The sequence below is a fragment of the Suncus etruscus genome, chromosome 9, assembly GCF_024139225.1.
Source record: "Suncus etruscus isolate mSunEtr1 chromosome 9, mSunEtr1.pri.cur, whole genome shotgun sequence".
NCBI lineage: Eukaryota > Metazoa > Chordata > Mammalia > Eulipotyphla > Soricidae > Suncus > Suncus etruscus.
Window position 1 is genome coordinate 56,544,080 of NC_064856.1, and position 8,562 is coordinate 56,552,641.

Genomic DNA, 8,562 nt, shown 5'->3' on the forward strand with positions numbered 1-8,562 from the left:
CTCAGACTCAACAGTCCTCAAACTGAATTCATCATCTTTCTAAAATACTTTCGCACTATTCTCAGTAAATGTCACTACCATGAACTCAGTCCCCTGTGCACGAATTATAGCAGTTTCTCTTGTTCTAACTTTTTCTATACCTCACGTCTAATCACCAGTGAATCATTGATTTTTTATTTCTTTAAATTTTTTGCTCCCACCACATTTATGGTCTCTTCCCTGGAACACTGCAAGTCTCTTAACTGTCTCCCATCTTCAGTGTAGTCTTCTTTAAATTGTAATCTCAATACTGTAGACAGTGACATTTCAAAAATGTTAAGAATATCTTAGTTTTCCCATGTTAAAGCTAGACAATAGCTTCCTTCTCTCATTGATTTTGAAACTTTGTAGAGCATGTAAGAGTATTATATTACTTTATATTTTATTGTGAATTTCTCTGTATACAGAGTCTTCTTATGATTTTCTGACTAGAAAAGGACCTATTTATACCTCCAAATATGTTCACATGTGGTGCACTCTGTTTCCTTTATTTTTCATACTAATTTCTTTTTTTTTTCTTTGAAAGGAGTAGATAAGGAGGAGGATAAAGACTGCTATTCTTGGGCTCTATGCTCAAGAATCAATTCTGGAGGGTCTCGAGGGACTGTATGTGGTGCTAGGGATCAAAACATAGATGGCTGTCTACAATAAGTATTTTATCCACCTATTATATGTCTAACATAATTCCAAGGGTTAGATCGGAAATTATTTTACACATAAACTTCTTTTGGCTACTTTTTCCATCATAAGCTTATAAACTTAACCTTGTATGGTCTTGAATTATAAATCATAGTCCCTACCAGAAGAGTAGTTCTAAGACATCCATCTATTTATAGTATTATATTTATTCTTCTAATCATCATTATTAAAATATTTACTCTATTGGTATCTGCATACCTGAGCTAAAGAAAGAGATAGTCTAGGTGTTGAATCCAAATCTGAAGTAGAAGGGACTGTAAATAGGATGAATTACCAATTAAGTAAATGTATCTAGAACAATTGAATTTTTAGGAGCCTATTTCCCAGGCTCCCACCCTCATTTGTGGTGGGACCATGGAATGCTTTGGGGACAGTAGTAGTTCTGAGTGCAGTTGAACAATTGAGTTCTGAGTGCAGTTGAACAATTGAGTGTGCTGTGTGTTTGATTTAAGAAGATAGACTCCACCAGGGATATACCCTAGGAATACAAATACAATACAAAAATGCCCTCTGCACACCTATGTTCATTGCAGCTCTGTTTACAATATCTAGAATCTGGAAACAGCCCAGATACCCTAGAACAGATGAGCGGCTAAAGAAACTGGCACATACACACAATGGAATGCTGTGCAGCTGTAAGGAAAAATGAAGTCAGGGAATTTTCCTATACATGATGGACATGGAAACTATTATGCTGAGTGAAATGAGTGAGAGGGAGAGAGACAGACACAGAATAGTCTTACCCATCTGTGGAATTTAAGAAAAATAAAAGATAGTATGGTAAAAATACCAAGAGATAATAAAGATGAGGTTTGAAAGGACCAGCCCATGATATGAAGCTTACCACAAAGATTGGTGAGTGCAGTTAGTGAAATTACATCAACAACTATCATGACAATGGTGGTGAACTGAGCGAGAGAAATTGTATGCCTGTCTAGAAGACAGGCAGGGGGTGGGAGAGGAGGGAGATGGCAGGCAATGGTGGCAGGAAGGTTGCACTGGTGAAGGGGAGTGGTACTTTTTTATGACTGAAATCCAGTTACAAACATGTTTGTAACCATGGTGCTTAAATAAAGATATTAATAAACAAAAATAATGAAGATAGATTCCCAATTGTGTTCTGAATGATTTCTTTTTGGGGAAAATGGGAAGATAGGAAAACAAGTTTGATCTAGAGTAATGGAATTCAGGTTTCCCACTGCCAGGGAAAGAATATTTAAGCATTGAAAGGGTAAAGGAATGAATGAGTGTTGGTAGATGGAAGTTGGAAGTATCAGATTAACTAAGTATATATCAAATAGAGAAATGGGGTAGATAAATGTATATCCATCATTTATATAGGGATATATTTGTTTATGTTTATAGAAAATACTCATTACATATGTGTGTTAAAAGATGTGGAGATTGAGTACACACACTGGAATAGTGGGTAAGGTGCCTTCCCTCATGTGGCTAACCCAGGTTTGAACTTCCAGCATCTATTATAGTTCCCCCATGCCTGTCAGGAGTAATCCCTGATAATAGAGCCAAAAGTCATTCCCAAGCATTGCCTAGTGTGGCAAAACAAAACTTACCCCCAAAAATATGTTTAAGAATATAGCATATATGTTTATACATCTTTGCATATATGTATGCATTCTAGCTGTCTGCTAAGAGAATTTTAAAGTCTTAGAACCCCAGAAACAAGGAATAGACCTAGTACTTAAATCTTGCTTTTTTTTTTTTTTTTTTTTTTTTTTTTTGGTTTTTGGGTTACACCCGGCGTTGCTCAGGGGTTACTTCTGGCTGTCTGCTCAGAAATAGCTCCTGGCAGGCACGGGGGACCATATGGGACACCGGGATTTGAACCAACCACCTTTGGTCCTGGATCGGCTGCTTGCAAGGCAAACGCCGCTGTGCTATCTCTCCGGGCCCTTAAATCTTGCTTTTAATATATTTTTATTCAGTAGTTTTTTAAATCTTGCTTTTAATATATTTTTATTCAGTGGTTTTTTTTTATAAGAGAAATGAGACTTTTTTGTTCTGATCACATACACAGTTCTAGGCTTACTCCTAGCTCTGTACTCAGGGATTACTCCTGGTTATGTAGAGGGACCACATTTGGAAATCAAACCAGAGTCAGACACATGAAAGGCCAAGTACCTTAACCTCTTTTCTCCATGCTTAGGAAATGAGAGCTTCTTCAAGAAATGCTTAATTCTACTGGGGTAAGGTCAGAAATGTACAAGTCTACTCAGAATATTTTGATTTGTCGTGAAGCAAAGAAGTGACAATCTTGATGGACAATTAAACAGTTTGAGCATAAAGTGGTAATTATAATAGAATATGATAATCTTATTATTGAAATAAGGATCAATGAATATAAAATGATTGGGCAAATTAAAATGTATAGGAAAATAAAATACAATATTTTTCTGTCAGGTTATTTATTTTTATAATTTTTTATTTAATCATATGACTACAAACATGTTAGTAGTTGGGTTTCAGTCATAAAAATGATTTCCCCCCCTTCACCAGTACAACCTTCATACCACCAATGCCTCCCATCTCTCTCCTCCCCCATCCCCCTGCCTGTCTTAAAGACAGGCATTCTATTTCTCCCACTCACTACAGTTGACATGATAGTTGTTGGTGTAGTTATTTCTCTAACTGTATTCACTATTCTTTGTGGTAAGCTTCATATCAGACCTCATCTCTATTGTCTCTGGATATTATTATAATATTGTCTTTTATTTTTCTTAAATACCACAGATGAGACTATTCTTTGTCTATCTTTCTTCCTTTGACTTATTTCACTCAGCATAATAGTTTTTATGTCCATCCATGTATAGGAAAATTCCCTGGCTTCATTTTTCCTGATGGCTGCATAATATTCCATTGTGTATATCTGCCACAGTTTCTTTAGCCATTTATCTGTTCTTGGGTATATGGGTTGTTTCCAGATTCTGGCTATTGTAAATAGTGCCGCAATGAACATAGGCAGGTAGAGGGCATTTTTTGTATTGTGTTTTTGTATTCCTAGGGTGTGTCCCTAGGAGTGGTATAGTAGGATTTGTTCCTAGGGTGTGTCCCTAGGAGTGGTATAGCTGGATCATATGGGAGCTCAATTTTCAATTTTTTTAGAAATCTCCATATTGTTTTCCATAAAGGCTGGACTAGACAACATTCCCACCAGCAGTGAATGAGAGTTCCTTTCTCCCCATATCCCCACCAGAACTGATTGTTCTTGTTTTTTGTGATGTTTGCCGGTCTCTATGGCATGAGATGGTACTTCATTACTGTTTTGATTTGCATCTCCCTGATGATTAATGATGTGCAGCATTTTGTCATGTGCCTTTTGGCCATTTGTATTTCTACTTTGAGGAAGTGTCTGTTTATTTCTTCTCCCCATTTTTTGATGGGGTTAGATTTTTTTTTCTTGGTAAGTTCTGTCTGTACCTTATATACCTTAGATATTAGCCCCTTATTTGATGAGTAGTAGGTTAATGGTTTCTCTCTCTTCAGTCAAGGTAATTTTTGTTTTGTTTTGTTTTTGAGCCACACTCAGTGATGCTCAGGGGTTACTCCTGGCTATGCGCTCAGAAATCACTCCTGGGTTGGGGGACCATACAGGATGCTGGGGATTGAACTGAGGTTCTGAGCAGCTACATGCAAAACAAATGCCCTACTACTGTGCTATTGCTTTGGCCCCCTCTTCTGTCAGTTTGATAGCAATATATAGATGTAGAGGAATGAAGAATGAGAAGGTCATTAATAAACATCAGAGTAATTATTTAATAAAAATTATCAATATATTAATAAACAGTAAGTAAAAGTTTGGTAGGAAAAGATATTAATATCAAAAGATCTCTTCAAAATGTATTTATTAAATCCAAAAAAATTATACTTAAGAAATTAGATAACAGTTGATACAGTGATGAAAATTAATGTCACTAAAAATGATACAAATCAACATTGAGTTTTGTTTTGTTTTTTTTTTCAGATTCAGCAATTTTATTTAACAGGGGAAGGCAGCACCCTCCTCATCCTCTTCTCGGTGGTGCCTCAAGCTCGGATCCCCCAAAAATCCTGCAAGAAGAAACAGGCCACTGTGAGAAGGATGGAGGCACCGGGAGCAACGCTGATGCATGTCGGGGCCTGGGTTTCACCTCTCCACACTGTCAAGTAGGCGGTGAGCTAAGGCCCCAGTGGCTATGGGCGCCGAATCAAACCCTGGACCACAGCAAAGCCGCGGGTGATTTTCAACCAACGCCGGAACATTGAGTTCTTAATAAGATATCCTGAGGAGAATAGAGCATCATATCTGTGCCAATTCCTGCCAAAAATGCATGACCTAAATCTAATATTAAGGAAAAATGAGTAAAATTGAGAGAAATTCTGTTAAATAACTCTTTGTATTCCTCAAAATATGAAGTTTATGAGCCAAAAAAGACAATGTTTCAAAAGTGAAAAGATTGAAAGTAACTAGCCAATAAGTTGTAATAATTTAAGTAGATTTTGAATGTGTAGATCCTAGTATAATGGTTATGACTTCAGTGTATTCACTGTATCCCCCAAAAACAGGAGCAAGCCTCAGCACAGCCAGGTGTGACCCTCAGACAAGCAAAACAAAAAAAAAAAGGGAAATTATTATTGGCATAATTAGTTAAGTTTGAATGACATTTCTAGAATATATTATCTCAATGTTAATGTCAATTTTTGTGGAATATATTCTTTTAGGAAATAATAGTAAGTCATTATAAACACCTAAAATTTTATTAAGTAAATTTTTGGGGAAATTGTGTGTTTATGTACAGTTGTGAAACTAACTGATGGTATCTCAGAGTTCTTTTTAATACTCTTGCAATCTTTCTGTAACTTTAGAATTTGTTTTAAAATATGGAACGCTTCACGAATTGGCATATCATCCTTGTGCAGGGGCCATGCTAATCTTCTCTTTATCGTGCCAATTTTAGTATATGTGCAGCTGAAGCGAGCACAACTTTAGAATTTTTTAAATGTTTAAATCAATTTTTTGAGGTTTCTTTACTTCCATTTTCTTTCCTGACTCCACTTCCTTCTGAAGTTTTACCAAAGACCCATTTTGTTAAACTAGTAAAAATAACAAATTTATTAAGTGAAAAAGTAGTAAAACATGATTAAACTGCTGAGTTTAAAGACCCATCTCAAGTATGATTTTAAACCACTTAATCTCTCCTGTCTGTTTTTCTATTTTGAGTGAAGATGATAGAATATTTCTGCTTCATGATGAAATTATTCAACACATTTAAAACAGCACAATGACTGGCATGTAGTAAATAACTAAATTGAAGTATGTTCTGTTTTTTCCAAATCACTTATTGAAATCAATTATTATTGGGGAATAACTGGTTTGACATTTTTACTGGCACTTATGTACAGCCCTAAAGGGCTGACATGAAGAACCACTCCTACTCAGCACACTATTGAATGAATCCAATATCTCGAACCATGAAAATGCAAGATGTTTGATATCTTTTTTTTTTTTTGAAGAATCTGTGTGAAATTCTTTATAATTGTGAGTTGTTTCCTTGATGATATAACTTAAAGATGATGCTGTCACCTCCCAGAATTGTCACAAAACAGGGATATGGAGTGAAAAGTAAAAGAGATTTAGAAGGGCAGAAACTGTGCTACAGGCAATGCCTGATAATGATTCCATGAGCTATTTAGAACCTTACTTTAAGAAATGTTGGATTTTATCAGGTCAGTCAGTGAAGCAGAAAAAGCTCAGCTTGCTTGTGATGCTCCTGTAATACAAGAAGTGTGTTTGCACTAGAGCATAGAGTAACAGTGCAGGAAAAAAGATATGATAAAAAATTAGAATGACTGTGACTGGAAAACACAATGAAAACCTTTTCAAGCTCTCCTTTGCAAGTGATACCCAATATAGATAGTCTTTGAAGAATATTATGATAGTTATCAAGACTAGTTCTCAGAGCCAGGCAAATAAATATGCAAATCTTTACTATGTCATTTTATCATTTGATAACCAATAGTGTGATTTTGAATAAACTATTTAATGACTCAATACTGAATGAAACACAATATAAAATAAATATAACAATTACCTGCCTCATAATGTTACATAAACATCAAGTGAGATTAAAATTTGTCTCATAATATGTTTGATAAACATTACTGTTCTTTGATAAGAAGCATAAAGTAATAAGAAAAGTTGACATTTATCTTTGATGAAATTTTTTTTAATTTGGAAATAATTTTCTTTTATTTTATCCCCCTTTTCTTTTTTTTAATATATTTTTATTTAAGTAACATGATCATAGTTGGGTTACAGTCATAACCAGAACACCTCCCTTCACCAGTGTAACGTTACCCCCTCCCCCTTCCCATCCCCTGCCTGTATTAAAAACAGGCATTCTACTACAGTTATTTAAGTTCAGTAAATTGCATTTTTTTTCCTTAAAGGATAAGAGTAAAAAAATATATTAAAGGTGTGATAGTGAGAATCTCCATTGTTTGCATAGGTCCAGAAAAATGGGAAAATGGAGAAAAACTCCTTGACCTGATTACAAAAAGGCCTCACCCTAGAAGTTTATTGGCATAAGACAGACTCTGGGTTCCAGGCATACCAGTTTGTCCAACTCCAGTCATTCTCAAGGTCCCGGTAAAACTTTTTCACACTTTAGCTATTGTTGGTATCAGATTCTTATATTTAAAGACTCTGGATTATGTGCATTTCTTTCATCGATGTCAGGCTGATGTGGAGCATCCTCTAGTTTTAGCATATCATTAAATGCAGAGCGATCTGCCCTGCATGCAGACTGTTGCTGAGTCATCTGGGTTTTGGGAGCACTCTTTGGAGTAAGTCAATGCCAAAGCAGTGGTAGGTCTTCCCTGGTAGAGGCTTGGATCCTGGTAATGTTAAAGACAATTGTGGTTGTTTTCATAGATGGTATCCATTGTTCAGGTGTGTGTGGGCGATGCCCATTCTTCTGAGGCCTGAGCCAAATCATTATGCCAATGTTCAGGGTAAAAGGCCTAATTACATTACCAAATTTGTGTTCCCATCTCTATTGTTTGCATATGTATTGTTTTCCCATTTTAATGTGCCTATGCAAAAGAGAAGCAATGCCACAAGATATTGTTGGTGCATCTGGGGGTTGATGAATAAAGTCCAAAATTCCCCATAACTTGGTACAAACATGAAATCTATACAGAAATACTCTGCTACCAGTATTGCTTATAAAACATCTCAAAGGGGGAAAATCAAGCAATCAAATAACAAATCCAGTGGGCAAAATTGTCACTATATGAGGATATTCGACAAGAGTTATAGATGATAAGGGAATACATCTGAGATATACAAAAGAGATACACGTGACCCTTATATGTTTTAGAAATAGTCAAGAGGGAGGGGGGTGTTTCCGAGATACCACTTTGGTCTGTGATTGGACAAGCGAAGAGAGCATGGAGCCATGTCCTCCCCTTGTTGCCTACTGAAGCTTCCAACTCCTTGAGAGGCTTTTGCTTCCTAATTGCTGGAAGTTGAAAGTTCAGCAGACCCCTCCCAGCCCCTTGCAGAACAAGGAAGCCTGGGGTCTCTTTTAAATTGCACCTCACTGGAAACCAATTGCTGGGACCCTGAGCAGGTGTCCAGGAATAACCCTGGAGACGGGGAGGAAGGAGAGAGAAGGCTGTGGGGGGCTGCTGAGGCTGCATCTTCAACTTATCTTGGCCAAAAAGCCGACAGCATGGAACCTGGCCGTGACGCGTTGCCTGCTGAAACTTCAGACTCCACACAAAAATTATTGTGAAAGATATGTAATCTACCTTGGCCAAACA

At 36.5% G+C, this 8,562-nt stretch overlaps 2 non-coding genes across 2 annotated transcripts; both read right to left on the reverse strand.

Moving 5' to 3' along the window:
- Positions 1-4,863: 4,863 nt before the first annotated feature.
- On the reverse strand, positions 4,864-4,988 carry LOC126019486 (small nucleolar RNA ACA64). Its single transcript, XR_007499173.1, has one exon. It is a non-coding gene; the product is annotated as a small nucleolar RNA ACA64 (small nucleolar RNA).
- A 622-nt stretch (positions 4,989-5,610) lies between these two features.
- LOC126019806 (U6 spliceosomal RNA) lies at positions 5,611-5,717 on the reverse strand. The gene has a single exon (XR_007499427.1). It is a non-coding gene; the product is annotated as a U6 spliceosomal RNA (small nuclear RNA).
- Positions 5,718-8,562: the final 2,845 nt, after the last annotated feature.